Source organism: Aedes aegypti, chromosome 2 (genome assembly GCF_002204515.2).
Source record: "Aedes aegypti strain LVP_AGWG chromosome 2, AaegL5.0 Primary Assembly, whole genome shotgun sequence".
NCBI lineage: Eukaryota > Metazoa > Arthropoda > Insecta > Diptera > Culicidae > Aedes > Aedes aegypti.
Genome location: NC_035108.1, coordinates 437,062,554 through 437,082,281, shown reverse-complemented (window position 1 = coordinate 437,082,281; position 19,728 = coordinate 437,062,554). Strand labels below are relative to the sequence as shown.

At 39.2% G+C, this 19,728-nt stretch overlaps 1 protein-coding gene and 1 non-coding gene across 2 annotated transcripts in view; one reads left to right on the top strand and one right to left on the bottom strand.

Annotated features, from left to right (window-relative positions):
* LOC5567028 (protein artichoke) overlaps positions 1–19,728 on the bottom strand; it is an 87,809-nt gene that overhangs the window by 7,745 nt on the left and 60,336 nt on the right. The gene's annotated exons all lie outside the window — the stretch shown is intronic.
* Trnal-uag lies at positions 11,173–11,252 on the top strand. Its single transcript has one exon. It is a non-coding gene; the product is annotated as a tRNA-Leu (tRNA).

Here is a 19,728-nt window from a genome sequence, read left to right as displayed (position 1 = left end):
CCCTCAACGTCCCAGCCAGTAGCTCTCCCTGCTAGTGCAACCGCCGATAGTAGTGTGGTGCTCCTCTCAACGGCTGTTGTGAAGATAGCTTCAGTTCAGGGAATGTTCAGTTCGCCAGAGCGCTTTTGGATTGTTGCTCCGAAAGAAATCTGTTGAGTGAACGTTTGGCGCAGAAATTGGACCTACGTCGGCAGAACGATCCGCTTTCCCTCCAAGGTGTGGGACCTAGTGCAGCCGTATCGAAGCAATCGACGATGGCTAACATCCGTTCACGCTGTACGGATTATGCTGTTGATCTCAAATTCCATATTCTGCCGGAGTTCAAGCCAATCTTACCGTCAAATCAGTTGTCGATAGCATCTTGGAATATTCCTCCCTTCGTTGAGCTTGCGGACCCATGCTTTTTCGAACCCAATCGCATCGATGCCATCATCGGAGCAGAAGTGTATTACCGTCTACTACTGGAAGGTTTTATTGACCTCGGGCCAGAGCTACCCCACTTGAAGGAAACAGTTTTTGGGTGGATAGTTTCCGGAAACATCAACCAAATGGATGTGAACAGATCTGCCTTTACGCTTGTGTGCAGCAACGCCGATTTGAATAAACAGCTAACTCGTTTCTGGGAGATTGAATCGTGTCATTCGAAAGAGACCCTCTCACCGGAAGAACGGAAATGCGAAACTCATTTCGCTGCCACCACAACCCGGAATTCCTCCGGAAGATTTGTTGTTACATTGCCGAAGAATCTTGATGTTCTTGATAAGTTGGGAGATTCACGAACTGTAGCTGTTCGTCGTTTTCAGTCCCTGGAGCGACGACTACATGCGAATCCTTCGCTTTTGGATGCATATGCTGCTTTCATTCAGGAATATGTTAAGCTGGGTCATATGGAACCGATCGACGCCAGTAGAGAAATCTTGAATCCTGGAGAGAAAACTTATTACATGCCTCACCATTGCATCGTTCGTCCGGAGAATGTCACTACTAAACTTCGTGTCGTTTTTGACGCCTCTTGCGCTTCTGACACAGGTGTCTCGTTGAACGACGCGCTAATAGTGGGTCCAGTTGTGCAAGACGAGTTGTATAGCATCATCCTCCGCTTTAGAATGCCTCGTTTTGTCATTGTCGCCGATTTGGAAAAAATGTACCGGCAAGTGCTAGTATCTCCCGCCGATCGACCTTTGCAACGCATAGTGTTTCGTTCTTCTCCTTCGGAACCGCTCCAAACCTACGAATTGCTGACAGTCACATATGGTACTGCGTCGGCTCCGTACCTTGCAACCCGCTGTCTCCAGCAACTTGCCTCGGACGGCGAATCGACTCACCCCAAAACAGCAAAGGCGCTGTCCAAGGACTTCTACATTGATGATTTGCTTGGTGGAGTGGCATCAGAAGAAGAAGGAATCACGCTGTGCCGGGAACTGATCGATCTCTTGAGTTCAGCTGGATTCAAGTTGCATAAATGGGCATCCAATAGTCCGAGAATTCTACAGAACATTCCTCCAGAACTTCGGGAAGATCGGAGTCTATTGGAACTAGATTCTTCGACATCGCCGGTGAAAACATTGGGACTGCTTTGGCAGCCAGTTGACGACGTTTTTCGCTTTAAAATACCTACGTGGACTGAGGATGCCGCTATAACCAAACGATTGGTATTGTCCGAGGCAGCACGCTTGTTCGACCCCTTAGGTCTGTTGGGACCAGTCGTGTTGCGCTCCAAACTTTTCATGCAAGAGTTATGGAAATCCAAGGTTTCCTGGGATATACCTTTGAACGACCACCAACAACAATTCTGGAAGTCCTTCCGAAGGGATCTTGAAATTCTCGATACTTTCACTGTGCCACGGTGGGCGGCACCGCACCTAGATGCAGCCAACCTTGAGCTGCATGGGTTTAGCGACGCTTCCGAAAGTGCATACGGTGCATGCATCTATATCCGCACGATTTCGCCCAACGGAATCGTCTCGGTTAACCTTCTGACAGCAAAGTCAAAGGTTGCACCGAAAGGAACCGAAAAACTTGATCCAAGTATTCGACTACCACGTTTAGAACTTTGTGGAGCGTTACTACTAAGCCATCTATTCCAGAAGGTGGAAAGCAGTCTTAAAAACCAAGTTCGTCCGTTCTTCTGGACGGATTCAACAATTGTCGTACATTGGCTGTCCGCTTCACCATCTCGCTGGAAAAAAAAATTGTTGGAAACAGAGTAGCTGAAATCCAGCAACTTACTGCTTCTGGAAGTTGGAGACACGTTCCAGGCATCGACAATCCAGCAGATGTAATATCGCGTGGCATGTCAGCAATGGAACTTGTCGATCACATGCTGTGGTGGCAAGGACCCCAGTGGTTGCAGCAACCTAACCGCTTTTGGCCCGATTTAGTTCGGACTTCCGATGACCTCTTTAGTTCTACACAGCTCCAGGATAGACCCACGGTTTCGCTGCCAACAGTCGTCCAAAGCACAATTTTCACGGTTAAATCGTCCCTCTTCAGTCTTGTCAGACTGATAGCCTACATGCGAAGATTCTGCAACAATGCAAAGGATCCTAACAAAGAAACCAGAAAAACAGGACCGTTGTCAACAGCAGAATTGGAAGAAGCATTAATCGCTTTGGTCAAACTGGCCCAGCAAGAATCTTTTGCGGAGGATCTGCATTCTATCCGCACCACTGGTCAAGTGAAGTCGACATCAAGGTTGAAGACCTTATCTCCAGTGCTCGTGAATGGTGTGCTACGTACAAGAGGACGTCTTAATTACGCAGCTGTCCCATACGCACAGAAGCATCCAATTATCCTAGATAACAAGCATCCGTTCACTCTACTAGTAGTTCAATATTACCACTATAATAATCTCCACGCTGGACCAACTCTTTTGATGGCAACCGTTCGCGCCAAGTACTGGCCTCTTCGGTTGCGCGATATTGTGCGAAAGGTTACACACGAATGCGTCACCTGTTTCCGCAGTCGACCCAGCGTCGCTGAACAGATCATGGCCGATTTGCCTCCTGTTAGAGTAACGCCAACTTTACCGTTTCTGAACACCGGAGTGGATTTCTGTGGACCATTCTACCTGCGGCCACCAACACGAAGAGCTGCGCCGTTGAAATCGTTTGTTGCTGTATTCGTGTGTCTATCAACCAAGGCAATACATCTAGAGTTGGTATCCAACTTATCTGCGGATTCGTTTATTGCATCTCTAAAACGGTTTGCTGCACGCAGAGGAGTTCCGCAGACCATCTACTGCGATAATGCAACAAACTTCGTTGGAGCGCGGCGAACACTAAACGAATTCTTGCACCTGTTTCGCACCCAGCAGAATCGCTTGGATGTCACCCGCCGATGCTCTGCCGAGGGAATTCAATTTTCCTTCATTCCACCGCGATCACCGCACTTCGGTGGCATCTGGGAAGCTGCGGTGAAATCCCTTAAAACTCACCTTCACCGCACGCTCGCGAACGCATTGGTTTCAACCGAGCAATTTCAAACGTTAATCACGCAAATTGAGGCACTTCTAAACTCCCGGCCTCTAACCCAACTAAGCAATTCCCCTGAAGACTTGGACGTCCTTACGCCAGGTCACTTCTTGGTACATCGACCACTCACAGCCATCCTGGAGCCATCCTACGAAGAGGTGCCGTGCAATCATCTTTCGCAATGGCAAGTAATCCAGGAGTATCTTCGTCGCCTTTGGAAGCGATGGTCGTCCGAATATCTTTCGGGCCTACAGCAGCGTACCCGATGGACTCACGAGCGCGATAACATTCGCGTCGGAACGATGGTATTAGTCCGCGAAGATAATCTACCACCGCAGAAGTGGCGTTTCGGTCGGGTGACCGAAGTTTTTCCTGGAAACGACGGACTCATCCGAGTCGTCAACATCCGTACCAAGGACGGTATCTATAAGAGGGCAATCACGCGCATTTGTGTCCTTCCTATTCCCGACAATTATCCAGAGAACCAAGAAGCTCCATAGTTCCGGCTAATCGTTCGAGGTTCCAGCAACACAAGCAATGTCGGATTGGAGGGGACCTTATGGTCTCCTCCCAAGTTAAGTATCTGTTTTTCTTTGCTCTTTTTTGTCTTCTCTGCCCTAAAGTCAACTGTATTGGCAGGAACCCTGGACTTTGGCTACCCTACGATCGAGATGTGCAATCCCAACTGCATCACCCTTCCCAGTTGGTCAAGCTACACTGAGTTCAACCCGACAACCGTCCAGGAGACTGAGTTACCGAAAGCTGAAGTGTTGAATTGATGAAAAAATTGAATTTGTTATATTCTAAGTAGATTTTAAAACGAATCACGATAGATAGTAGTTAGGATTGAAATTAGGATTTCAATGGTGGGCGGGATGTTAGGGCCCGACTATAGCTAGCGAATCTACCCTAATCTTCACCAATGTTAGGATACTCATTCTCTGCTTTGTTGTACAAAGCAGAGAAGAGTAGCACAGGCAGAACCATCTCTATATTGAACAATAGGTCATTGTTAGATAGCATCTCGAACCGTGCGCATCGCTCTATCGCTTCGAATAAAGTTTCGAGTACCAACGGTCAAGTGTACCACGTTTTTGTTCACCGAGAAGTGCCGCGTTTTAGCTGGAATTAAACCCACGTCCGAACGATAAATTCGCCGCGAGTGCCCCCCACAAGTCCGGAGAACCAGCTCCGATACAGTTTGAATCTCGAAATTTTTTAAAGCATGAATATGCACTTGACAACTTTAAATGTCGAACTATCCCAAGTTTGTTCAACAAATACATAAAAAATACATGCCATGGTACAAATGTGCTATTACAAGCATGAAACGAGCTCATCAGGTGGCAATCCATCCTAGACTGAACACTCCGATGGCGCGCGAATAAAGTGTTAACTGAGAAAAAAAAAACGCCCCGAGCGCGAGAAAAATGAATCGGCCTTTGCAAAGCACTACCCAAGCGAAAGGAGCCAACCGAAAAAACAAGTCAAGTATCTAGGGCTCATGCTAGATAAAAATATAACATTCAGACATCACATTGAGGGCATTTAAGCCAAGTTTAACAAATTTGTACATGTCTTTGTCCACTTATTAACAAAAGAAAAATCTAAGCTATGTCTTGTATTGGTTTTCACTATTTTTCGTGTTTTCGCTAGTTTTGTATTTCGTCCTTACGATATTACATGAGATAACATGTGTTATTGGTTTATAAGTCCTAAATTTGTTTGTAATGTCAATGAATTTGGAATTTATCTTGAACGTTTTTCATTTAGAATAATGTTTACGCCATTTTTAATGTAATAGCGTAGCCTTAGAGAATAGTACAATTTAGTCATTCAGATGAATTATCAATTCTATGAACTTTCAAAGAACATCTTGTCAAATCAATACAGCAATTGGTTCTTAAAATTCATTTGAATACATGTTTTCCTAGAGGATTTTTCTTTTTCTGAATATATCATCATCTACAAGCTGCGAATCAAATGTGTTACTATATCTTGTCTTCATTGTTGTGTAAACGTTATGAATCTATTTTTCATTAAGCAATATAGTCATATTTATGGAGAAAATTGCCCCATAAATATAAAAAACTGAATGTAGAATAAGTGCTATCGTAGCTGCTTTTAAGGATTCGCTAAGGTTGGCAAAGAACATGGCACAATTACGCCCACTTGGGCAATATATCTCACAATGCCAATTTTCTTCAATTATATTCAAAACTAGTGAAACATTTTTACAGCCAAAAGCATATAACGTACATTTGATATCCAATTCAAACAATCTAAGTTCAATTTTAAGTTTTAAGTGCAACATTTTCACGGTGCTCTTAATTTTTTAGATAATTCAAACACAATTTATAGGCTGCTCTTGTTGATTTTATCACATCATCAGATGTGATTAAATCAACAAGGAATTATGGGTAGGAAACCAGGAGATTGTTGTTATGAAAATTCTAATTATGAAAAATGTTATGAAAACAATAAAATAACGTGATAATAGTTCCAAACATTTTGATTGGCGGGTGTATGTTGCAAGAACATGGTTTTGCAGCATATGAGAATAAAAAGTGATAAATTTGCCTGAATTTCCATTTCCGGAGCAGTGAGCACAGTAGCACGAGAAGTGGTTAGTACTGCTCAACGAAGACCAAGGAACGGTTGGTTCGACGAGGAGTGCCAGAGAATGACGAACGAGAAGAACTTGGCAAGAAGCCAGATGTCTGGGCAGCCGAAAAACGGATTCATCGCAGAAAGAACAAGGAGCATGAAGAGGCAGTAGCTGCTCTAGCGCAAGAAGCTATAGAACAGAACGATATGCGACGGTTCTACGAATCTGTCATTGGTGTACGGAGAAAAACAGCGCCATCTGCCATGTGCATGTGGTGGCCGCCAGGTGTAAAGAGTACTTCGAGTCATTGTTGAACGGAGATTACGGAAGTGGATCTGGTAACAGAATCCAAATCGATGACGATGAACAAACTGTGGAACCTCCAACGCTAGATGAGGGAAAGAAAGCTATCAATGGGCTAGAGAACTACAAGGCTGCTGGGAAGGACGAGCTCCCGGCCGAACTTCTCAAAAACGGAAAAGAGCAGCTGCACGAACTCCTTCACCGTATCAAAGAACAGAAGAAATAACAAATGCCTACTAGTTGGTCGGATGGTCTCATTTGCCTTTTGTTCAAGGAAGGGCATCGACTGAAGTGTGCCAATTGCCGAGGGATAACACTCCTTAATTCGGTGTACAAAATCATGTCTGGAATTCTGTTCACCAGATTAAGACCGTATGAGGAGTCCTTTGTCGGCGAATCTTACATATTTTTTCGATATTTTTTGTTTCTTTTTTTATTTTATTTTTTTATTTTTACGTCTCTATTACAGAAATGTATTCAGGAAAAATCTTTGGTGGAATCCTTGAACACTCGGAGAAACTATAAAAGAAATTCATTAATGAGATCTTTCAGAAATCTTCAAAATAGTTAATGTTGAGCAGTCCATGAACATTTCTAGCATGCAATTATGGAACTTTAAGAATTTTGTTATAAGGAGCTCGTAGTAAAACTCCAAAAGCAAATCTTGTTGTAATTTCTTGACATAATTTTAGAATGAATGTCCCAAAAATTCTTGATTTTTTTCAGATTTCATGAAAAAATCACTAGAAAACTTCATTAAAAACAAGAACTATCTTTGAGTAATTTTCCATGCAAAAGATTCTGAACGAATACGTGGTGGGATTATCGACATTATTATAAGAGAATTCTCTGGGGGATCTGGGAAACTTGCTCAGTTTTTGAATGAATAATATATATTTGTAATGAAAAACCCATAGATAAATCTCTAGACGATATCTTTAAGAATGACTTTAAGAACCCAATGAAAAAAAAAAAACATTGAGAACTTTCTTGAGAAATTCCTGATGGAATCATTTATGAATTTTATTTCAAATAGAATCCTTGAAGAAGTACATAGAATGGTTTTTGTATAAATATTTGGAGAAAGTTTTGCAGAAATTCATAATGAAATTGCTGGAGAAATGCCGAGAAAATTGTTTACCTGGACGATTTTTTTTTGAATAATTTTTTGAGCATTCTATGAATTATAACTGAATTTGTCTTTAAAAGGGGCGCTGGAAGAATTCATAAAAAAAATGCTGAAATAATTTATGAATCTCTATACCCCGGATAAAAATAAGTTTCATACGCGGAATGGTTTGAAGAATTCATAGTTGAATCCTCTTTATTTCCTGTAGAATTTCAAAATAGTGGTATTTAAAATTTCTAGAATCCGGAATTCATTAGATATCGTTCTTGGACATATTCTGGACAAATTCCTGGAGGAATATTTGAACCATTTCTTGGTGGAATTGAATGCGAATTTCTGATTACATTCCTAAAGGAATTCTTAAAAAGGAAACCGTTAAGTCAATATTGAATAAATGTTGCTAGAAGCTCTTGGAGGAATCTCGAAAATCGCTTTGAAAAAAAAATCTGGTGGAATCCCTGGTACATTTCTGAAGATAATCTTAAAAATTTTTAAACATGAATATCAGGAGGGTTACCTAGTGGAATTTTTGGAATTTGCCTGTCGGAATTATTTTAAGAATACAGTGAGTCACAGTGAAAATCGTTCACCTTGAACATTACAAGAAAAGTAATTCGTACTATTCATGTATAGAACAAGAATTCAAATTAAATGGCTTGTTACGTTAGTTCGGCAAGGGTCTTGATAATTGTATGCAATTCAAGTCATTGAATATTAAAAGAATAAATTAAGCTTTAAATTTGTAAAAATAATCAATAATAAGGTCACAGTGAAAATCGTCCACCTTGCCGTTATGCATGATTTTTGGGGTAATATTATAAAGTTTTCATTCATATCATTTCTTTAACTCGCGCACACACATCCATTCAAGCACGATCTGCTATGCAAGAATAAAAAAGGTTTAGTTTTTTAGAGTATTTCCATTAAAATGGGACGAAATAAACAGACATCGTCAGATATAAGAAAACTTGTGATAAAACTACACAAAAATGGCAAAAATCAACTGAAAATCACCAAATTTGTTGGAAAAGGGTGTACTACCGTATAGAGTATAATAAATCGCTACAAAATTAACCATTGAAGTAAAATCAAACCCAAAACATCGTTGAAGAAAATTATCAATGGAGCGGTTGAGCGTTAGCTTCTTCGCCAGGTTGATGCTGACCCCAAGATAAGTGCACCGAAACTCGCAATTGAAGCGAAAAAGTATCTCAAGAAGCAGGTATCTCAGAAAAAGTATCTCATAAAGCCAGAAACTATGCGTAGAGTGCTTCGAAAACATAACGTTTCATGGCCGAGTTGTAAGTCGGAAGACGTTTGTATCACCGAAGTACGTGAAATGTCGTATGGAGTTTACAGAAACACACGTTGGAAAGGATTTCAACTTCTGGAAGCACTTACTATTCACAGATGAGAGCAAGTTTAATATTTTCGGATCTGACGGCAGGGTTATAGTTTGCCGGAAACCGAATGAAGACCTGAAAATGAAAAATCTTTGTGAAACTGCTAAGCATGGTAGTAGTTCCGTGATAGTTTGAGGCTTCATGCCAGCATCTGATGTTAGTAACTGGCATTTTATCGACGGGATCATGGCTCAATACGTCTATCTTGATTCATTGAAGAAGAATCGAAAGCGTAAAAAATGGCTTTTAATTTACCTAACTTCCTTATCTCAAAAAGATGGGCATTACATCTACCAGGATAAACATCTGCAACATACAGCGGCAAAACCGAAAGCTTGGTTAAAAATGTCCATCAATCATCAATCTGCCGAGACAATCTACAAATCTCGACATTATCGAGAACTTGTGGCATCTGTTGGATGTTTAAATCAGGAAACATCAAATAACGAGCAGATGTACTTTGAAAAGTGCGCTTACTATTGAGTGGATTAAGATCGCTAAAACTGAAACTGAGAAACTTGTGCGATCTATGCCAAATCGTCTCAGGATAGTTTTAAGTTTTTAAGTTTTTTTTTTACCTACTCGATACTAGTTTATGGATTGACACCTAAAAAATGACAATTCTTTTAGATCAACTATAAATTGATATCGGTGGAGGATTTTCACTGTGGCTTATATTTGAGGTTTAAATTTACTTTATTATTTTTCGATTCCATTTTGTTTTTAATATTTATAAAAACAGTTCCACAATGAAGTAATGGAAATATCCAAATAATTGTATGAATTAGAAAACCACAGCTTTTTTATATATATAATAACAGAACTTTGAAAGGAAAATATGAGGGTGGACGATTATCACTGTGACTCACTGTATGTTTTAAGTTTAATACATTAATACCAGGATAGTTTAAGATGAGTCCCTGGAGAAATTATTGGAGTAATCTATGGAGGCACCCTCAGAATGAATTTAGTTGAAATCCGAGAAGAAACATAAAATTCTTGGAGAAATCGTTTGAAAGATATTTGTAGGAATTCCTAAAGCAATAGCTTAATATTTCCTTAAGCATTTTTAAGAAAACAAAATGTTTATCAAATATACTTTAAATGAATCGGCGATGGCAGCATGGCCCGGCGACACACAAATCTTATATGAGTTTGATCTTGTCTTCTTGAATGCACAGTCTAAATCAACAATTATTAATGTTTTAATGGAAAATTGAAGTGAGTAGCAGGCTTGGTTCCAGTGGGAGCGTAAACGCAACAAAAATAAAGAAGAATAATGTTCACAAATGTACAACAATGCCAAAATGTTGGTTTTAACATTGGCTAATAGCTAACTCGATATCGATTTATGACTGTATTCAGTGATAGTAAACGCTTGCATTGCTTTGATTTAGTATTGGTTGGTGTTTGAATTTTAGAAAAGGTTTATAGTAGTTCATAAACCATGTTTTTAACAAAAAATGGAAAAATAAATGGAAGCCAAAATAAGTGACGTTATATCAAGGTAAAAATTACGTTATATCGAGGTTACGTTATATCGAGGTATGACTGTAATTCTATAAGTCGATGGTCCCTTAAATATCGAGATATGGAGAGTCGACTGTATTTTTTTTAACTTAGACAATTATCTACAACTCATCGATACAACACCTTTTTTATAACTTGTCGTTTTTCGATTACATTATTTAAAAAGCTGGTATAAAGTTTGGCCCTTTTTAAAATGAATGAGTCCAGATAAATTTTGTACAAAGAAGCTTATCTAGTCAAACTGTACAAATCCCGAAAAAAAATAGTTGAAATATGAGAGGGTGCTACAAACATCTGTTCCAGTTGGCGCGTAGATCTAGTTTTAACAAATTAGAAAGATAGTGTTGCCAACTACATAACACCTAGAAGTAATAAATGAATGTAATGAATAAAATGATACTAACAAAGAAATTAAAAAAAAAATCAATATGTGTAAATCACTACACCATATCATTTGCCTACGCGTAGACCTAATACATAATAATTGCTTTCGCAATTCAAATTCCAATTCGTTCTTTACAATTTTTACATCAGTATCGTGTCGTAGCACTGACTGGTCAGTGTGAACGGTGACAACGCAAGAGAACGTAGCTGCTTACAGGGGAACGAGCTTACTATCGCGATGTAGCACATCACATTATCACATGTATGAATTGGTACGCGTAGCGAATTCGGTCTTCGTTCTTGATTTATTCCATTTTATTCCCTCAATGAAACACTCGTACAGGCAGCGTGGCCGAGCGGTCTAAGGCGCTGGTTTTAGGCACCAGTCAGAAATGGCGTGGGTTCGAATCCCACCGCTGTCAATGTGTTTTTGCTTTTACTGGCAGCCACTACACCCCCAACACCACCCACATATTTGCGTTCATATACTAACAGTGAGCCGGTGCGAGTTATTCACTAAAATGAATAAATCACGTGCAGAGAAGTCTATAGCATAGGGGCACGGTGATGGAAATTCCGCAGTAACTGTAATTCATGGCAAGTTGCAACTAGTTTTTTTTATTATTACAATATGCTGACAATGCCCAATAGGCACCTTTCCCTTATTAACAAGTTGAAAGTACAGTAACCGAATATATTTGTTATCGTACTTCCCACAACCTTTTCGTATCTCAGACAAAAGGAAAAAGATTCCATTTTTTCCACCAGTTATGCCGTTCCATTGAGTATGCCAAACTACTTCGAGTAGGGTAAAATTGTTCAAAATGTCACTCTTTAGGATTTGTGATGCATTAATGCCAATCAAAGTACAAACAGTTCCAATCTTCAAATAGTGTCTTGAAGTTTTGTGAAAAACGAAGGTGGTCCAAAATGACCGAATGGGTGGAGTCATTTAGTATGGAGAACAATGAGTCACCATCAAGCTTCTCCATGAGTTTGCTCTATTGCATAGAAACGCTTATTCGTAAATAAAATCTTCAGAAAAGATTACGATTTAAGCAAAAATGTGACAAACTTTTTATTTACAACTGGAAATTTATGGAAAATCTATTAGTTGGTTTGTAGTTGTTACTGTTGGATAAACATATTTTAACATCATTCGGCAATCAATTTAAATTAAATCGGTCCTGCAAGGATTCAATGGTTCGAGTCAATTCACTTCGTCAGTGCGTATCAGGCCATGTTCCTCTACAGAGCACATCGCTTCTACCCATTGGTGCGTTGTGTGAGCAAAACAGAATAAATCAAAATTAAAAGTGCGCAAAAAGTTTTTGGTCTGCCGTTGGAGTGTCCCCGAAGTGTTTTGAAACTTGAAACCATCGTTCAGTCGAACGAAAACAAGAAGCGATACTCACCATGACATTCAAAGGTGTTTGCTTGCACATTCATAGGTGTTTGCTTTCGATTACTCAGAGAGAATTTTCGTTTGGAGAAGATGTGGAAATGTTGTCTTTCCTTGGCTGATTTTCTAGAGAACTTTATGGAAGAATTCTGGAGATTCTGGAAATACAGGGAAGGAGTAATAACTGTCGATTTTCATGAAGATAGTTTTAGACCAAATAATTGACAGAATGTTTGATACAATTTTTGAACGGAGATTCTGGTGGAACTCTTTGAGGGATTGATTGAGGATCTCCTCTCTAGCCCATCGTACCCTTCCAGCTTTGGCGACTTTCTGGATACTGGGTTCACGGTAGACTTGCGCAAGTTCATGGTCCATTCTTTCCCCCAAAACGCCATTCTCACATACTCCGCCGAAGATCGTCCTAAGCACACGTCGTTCAAAAACTCCTATAGCGCTCGCAGGTCCTCTTCGAGCATTGTCGACGTCTCATGCCCGTAGAGTGCTACCGGTTTTATCAGCGTCTTGTACATGATACACTTTGTACAGAGGTTAAGTTTATCAGACCGCAAGGTCTTGTGGAGTCCGTAGTAAGCACGACTTCCGGCAATGATATGTCTTCGAATTTCTCTGCTGCAGTTGTTATCCGACGTTATCAATGATCCGAGGTAGACAAATTCGTCCACCACCTTGAACTCATCCCCGTCGATCAACATGCGTCTATCGCGCTCGGTTCCTCTAGCTAGCAGTCTTCGACGTATTTACCTTCGATCCAACCCGGTCTGCTTCACGTTTCAGCCTGGTATACTGTTCATAAACCACCTGGAACGTTCTTCCGACAATATACACGTCATCAGCAAACAGATGAACTGGCTGAATTTATTGAAGATCGTGCCCTCTTGTTCAAGCCCGTCCGTTTCATAAAACCTTCTAGCGCAATATTGAACAGGAGGCAGGAAAGACCATCGGCTTGTCGAAGTCCTTTGCGTGTTTCAAACGGGTCCGATAATGCACCCGGTAGCTGTTCTGTATCCCAGATCCTGGCTTTCAATCGGTGCAGACAAGTGGCCAACCTGTCCAGGCCCATTTTAATAAGTTCCGCTCCAATATCATCCTTTCCAGCTGCTTTGTTGTTCTTGAGCTGTTTGATGGCATCCTTAACTCTACCTATTGTGGGTGAAGCCATTCCTCCTGCTGCCTTGGTCTTCCTCCTCTGCGCCATTAAGATGTTCGTCGTAGTCCTGTTCCACCTTTCAATCGCCTCACATTCGTTCGTCAAGATACCTCCATTCTTATCCCGGCACATTTCGGCTCGCGGAACAAAGCCTTTGCGGGATGCATTGAGTTTCTTGAAGAACTTACGCGTTTCTTGAGAACGATATAGCTGCTTCATCTCTTCGCACTCCAACTCAATGTTATATTTACATCTAATTACAATCTAAGACAAGACGTGTCAGGTGAAAGTACAAAAACGAAACCTATTGCCTGTCAAAAAAGACCACTTCTGATTGGTCGTTTTGACAAAGGCCTACTTTCACATCGTTTAGTTGGATTGCAACAGGGCACTTTGTTGCTAGCCCGGCCGTGTTGCTAGTTCATAAGTTAAAGTTTTTATCAAAAGTTAGGAAATTTTTCATGAAATCTTTTTGTTACAAAGCATTCTATATTCAATGTTAGGTTTACCGCATGTGCTCCAACAATACTAAAATAAATAAAAAATACTTAATTGAGAGCAGTATAATAGAAATTGTGTGAATTTTCTGTAAAAATATCACCGGTTTTGAATATTACCCTAAATTAAAAAAAAGGCTTGCATTCGCTATTGCACTAAATGAAGGAAGCATGCAAGAAACAACCAAATTATGAGCTTTGACACTTTAATTTGTTCAGTTGATTTTCTTCGAAGGGATACTGGTAGCACTGGCTTTTGTATCGTCAATGCTATCGGCTGAAAAACAACGGGGCAGTCCTTGTTGAGCTGTCACGTCCTGTCCTAGATTACAATAAATGATGAGTTGATGTTAGAGTTACATATTTCTCAGGAGCACATAAATGTACTGACGAGCCTCCAACCAAACCGTCTCTCAGCTCATCGGAATCCTAGTGTGCTGTGCTAGATGGAGGCTCACGAAAATTCTATAAGCGCGCGCTAGGTGATGTGCTCTCGGGGAGACTCGTCACATGCGCTGCTCGGCGCTATGGCTCGCCATCGGTATCCAAGTTGTGAAACAACTGCTTAGTAACGAAGAACCTCTACAGCTATTTTCGCCTCATCATGCAGGTGTCTAGATGGCCTACATGATATGATCGAAGACTCGCGATTCAAAAGTTACAATTTCGATCCTCGTTGAAAACTTTTGTAATCACTTCAATTATTGCGCTGAATTTCAAACAGCACATGTGACGGAGCGCATGAGACCGAAGTGAGACACATCTCAAGAAAAATGAGGCGCACCAAAAAAGGTCTCACGATGTACAGAGCTCACGTGCGCTTACAAGCAATGAGGCTCCTGCACCTAAGGCTACAGCACGTGCACAGTAACTCTAGTTGATGTTAACGTTAACTGAGTATAAGTAGGCCATGATTTTAAAATTATAAAAATCATAATGTGATCGCTTGTCATTGTGAAGTTTGGTTTATGTGCCTAATAATAATGGTCAATCATCTCTCAAAGCTGTGAATGCTTTCGAAATTTCAAAAACGACTGTCAAAGATGCAGTAATCGGTACGCACAAAAAAGGAGCTTCAACAATGTTAAGAACGGATTAGGAAACATAAATTGTGAATAGGAACCTTGCAATGGTTGCGGTAGGATTGCTAATGGGTGAACAGCAGGTATGTTAAATTGGTCGATTTGGTGACTTCTGTTCATATTAACAGGAAGCCTCGCCAAAGCTCACAAAAAGTAATCCATCTCCAAAAAATGAACTTCATCTCGTACAGGTTCAGATGCCACCCAGCTTTTGCTCTTCATGAAGAGAAGAAAACATAGTAGGGTGCCGGTGCCATTAGTGGACTACCTAAGCTATAAAAAATCATAACAAAAAAACCAAAAGCCCTAATAGAGATCTTTTGGCGCCAACGGAAAGATTTAAATCTCTACTATATGGGAAAAAATATAAAAAGAGTGATAAAACTATTTTATTAACATAATATTGCTTGAGCCACTATTGGTACACGTGTTCCAGTAGTTGCGCTAGTGCTACAGGGAATTTTAAACAGAATGGTAAATATTTACACAGCTTTAACATTTTTCCCTTGGAACGGCAACTAATATCTTTCGAATGAAGCATAAAGATCATCTCTGGAGCTTTTTTTCATTTTTATACATCCATTTTCAAAACTGCTTCCACCTGATTATCCAGTACTGAAAAACGACGGCAACTACTGGTGCAAGGGAGCAAATTTTTTGCATAAACTTAATTATTTATATGGCTTTTGATAAAATAAAAAACTGAAATTTGGCAAATCGGCTAAACTAGAGACGATCTATTTACCAAAAATAGCACATATCGTTTTCATCGAAAAATGTTCGTTTTATTCCATAGTCCAATCTACTGGTACATTACAACCATTGGTACCGGCACCCTAATGTGCGAGGAATAAGAGAAGAGGAAATTAGTGGAACGTAGAATAAAATGTGATGGGTGAAGGAGAACAGAAGAAACTACAGGAACGTGAAAAAAAAATAAGTGGAGCGTGTGGAACAATAGCAAAAGAAATTAGTCCAACGTGAAAAGAAAAAGATAGATGAATAGCGTATGAAGTAGAGTTACTGTGCACGCGCTGTAGCCTCAGGTGCAGGAGCCTCATTGCTTGCAAGCGCACGGGCGCTCTGTACATTGTGAGACCTTTTTAGGTGCGCCTCATTTTTCTTGAGATGTGTCTCACTGCCGTCTCATGCGCTCCGTCACATATGCTGTTCAAAATTAGAGTTACATATTTCTCAGGAGCACCTAAATGTACTGACGAGCCTCCAACCAAACCGTCTCTCAGCTCATCGGAATCCTAGTGTGCTGCGCTAGACGGAGGCTCACGAAAATTCTCAAAGCGCGCGCTTGGCGATGTGCTCTCTGGGAGACTCGTCTCATGCGCTGCTCGGCGCTACGGCTCGCCATCGGTATCCAACTGCTTAGTATAACGAAGAGCCTCTACAAGTATTTTCGCCTCGTTATGCAGGTGTCTAGATTGCCTATATCATATGGTCGAAGACTAGCGATCCAAGAGTTACAATGGCGAGACGTAGCGCCGAGCAGCGCATGAAACGAGTCTCCCCGAGAGCACATCACCTAGCGCGCGCTTTTAGAATTTTCGTGAGCCTCCGTCCTAGGATTCCGATGAGCTGAGAGACGGGTTGGCTGGAGACTCGTCAGTACATTTATGTGCTCCTGAGAAATATATACCTCTAGTATGAAGTCTGCAGAACATGATAAAAAAGGCAGTACTTGAACAAGAAAAGCGAATGAGAATTGCTTTTAATGGGATGAGAAAAAGGCGATGCATGCGGAAGAAAAGCAAATAAAATCAGCAGAACGTACGAAGGCTACGAAGAAGGTGCAGCAGGGAAAAAAAATAACGAAAAAGGGAAATAATTCATCAAAATCAAGCAGTTGGAAAAGACAAAGAAATTCATAACCTTGAAATGAAACAAGTAGTGAGAAGAAAATGGCATTTGATTTGTTCTACTTAATGTTTTCTGTATGTTTGGGATGACATTAATGATTGAATTGGTGTTCTCCCACTTTCAATTAATTCAAAATAAAAAAAATACTGTACATATGTGTTTTTATTTTAATGCCTATATTTTTCAGTATCAGTTGTTAAAAATAGTTTCTGAATTTAAACAAAAACGATGATTTTTTTTGGAACAACATCAACAATAACAGGACGAACAAGAAAACATTTAAAATAAGTCAGAATAAATATTAACAAGGTATAAAACATTGGCTATGCAAACATTGTTTGAATTTTACCCATGTCGTGGAAACTTATTGGGTGCATCACAAAACTATCAAATCGTCATGTTTCATGAAAATTTTGTGATTTATTTTGCTTAAAATTGTTGTTTTATTAAAATAATTGATCAAAGGTCTTATTTTTACGACTTCTATTTTATTATAATGTTTTGGCTTGTATGTTTTACAACATAAAAAAATTAAATAAATGTTTGTTAAAATAAAACACACATATTTCAATACGTACCTATGACAAGTTCACAACATAATCTCTAGAAAAATATTTATGTCATATTTAACACGAATTTGCAGTACAAAACAACTGCATCCTTCAAATGCTTAAAATAAACTACTCTTAAGCCAGCTCTAAGCTGCCAATAAACTAAAAACATATTACAAAAGCAAACTTACTTCTTTACGATCTTGCAAAACTTTACCTCATAAATTGCACTTCAAATGAAAATTACTTACTGGTATTAAATTAGTTACTGGTATTAATTAGTGATCCTTTATAAGAGAGACTCGTGGAAGCTGACATTTCTGTCAATGTGTGAGCCAATCGAGCAGCGAGAGCTGTCAAAGCGTGAGCCAAACGAACATGCGTTATGTTTGTTTTGAGTATTTCTTGAGAAGTAGTGTAATCCGGTTGAAATTATTTTGGTAAAAGTTGTTTTGCATGAAGAAAAAAAAAATGATATTTTCGCTATATAAGTTCTTGTCGATGCGATTTTTAGCTGTTGTTTTTTCTACTATTTATTAGTTTGGAAATGCAGATCAAAGATCTATAACGAAAAAAAAAACACTTTCCAGCAATGAGGAAGTCATGTCCGTGGTACAATATTATTCTCGACGCCGAGCAAGTTCAGCGCTGCTGGTCTGTTGCCAAATCATTCCATTTTACTTCCGCTTATCTACATTGGCGTAGATAGGGAGGGGCCAGGGGGGGCCTGGCCCCTTCGAAACGTGGATTTGGCCCCCTCTACATTTTTTGAAAAGTAGATGATGAGATAATAGTTAAACTGCATGTTGGATATATATTTTCGAAATTTCTGAATGATCATTGTTTAACATGCAACAGCAATACGTAGTTTAAAAACGTCTTGTGTCTACTACCAAACCCTTTTTTGTCATTTATTTTCTTGATGATGAAATTGACCGAAACACGTTTTACAATAGGCAGAATTCGTTTGATCTATTTGTAGTCGTATAGTCAATCATAAAACCAAATGATTAGGCTTTTAAGTATGATTCCAATCTTATTACAAGCTTCGAGATTTTAAGATCAATTATAGTAATTTAAGCTAAGTATACTGTTCTACTCAAGAAAAATAAACATTTCTGTGAAAGAAATGGTCAAAAAAATTTGTAAAGCAAGCTTTATTTGAAAAGCCATTACATCTCAACTGCGTACTGCGATCAAAGGAAAATGCTTTTCATTTCTGGAAACAAAATTTCCCACGCATCGAGATAGGCAATTACTTTTCTTTTCAGGTGCATAGTCCCCACTAGACCGCTGATTTGCTGTTGAAAAGAAAAGTAATCGCCGATTTGATGCATGTCTGAAATGGTCAAGAAAATCATTTTTCTTTGATCGCAGTAGGCAGTTGAGAAGAAATGGCTTTTCAAATGGGGCTCGCTGTAGAAAAATTATTGACCCTTTCGATCTTGGAATTTCTTTACTTTTTTTATTTGTTAAAAGCAGCTAACGTAGCTATACGGTTCAACTGTAAGCTGATTATCATTGATTTGCACTTGCGACATATCAGTTGGTTTCAACGATACCTTGGATATCACCCTTAGAATTGTTGTTTGTTGCTATTATTCAAAGCGTGCTCTCCCTCAAACATGCTATTATTGGAAAGCTTGCTTCAATGATAAAATGAGCCTGTGGTTAAATTTCTAGAATATCTAGAATTTTGTTTAATCAATGATCTTTAATGATAATAAGAATCGTTCTTACCGGAAAATACAGTGTATAAGAATTTTATATTCTGTCCAAAGATTTGTTCCAAATGTCTGGTGTCTTATCATTATGGATATTTCTGCATTTATGTAAACTATCTGTTATTTAAAAAAGTGACGATTTTAAGAAAAATAGATAAAACTTGCTTCTATTCTAACGAGATATTTGTGAGAGGTGAGGTTTGTGAAGATTTGGAATCATTTTTAAAACTAAGTTTAAACACCATAATTTGGGGTTAAAGCTCTCATAGTTTTCTCTGTATTTTAAATCAAGTTTGAGATAATTTTCAAAGACTAAATACAAAGGGGTTTTTCAAAGTCTCAAAAGTTTTTGAAAAAAAACTGCATGTAAAATCATAATATTGTCTCTCTTATTTCTCTTAATTCCAAGTTTGATTCAGATTTTTTTTATTGTACCAAGTCCAACAAAACTTGCGTAAAGTGAGCGTCCTTCTACATCTTTTCCAGTTTTCATATATTGAGTTTTTCGGAATCTAATTTGCATGGTTTTTAAATTAACTAACTCATTATGCATGGATAAATTATTAATTAAATTATGAAAAAAATTTACGTGCTCA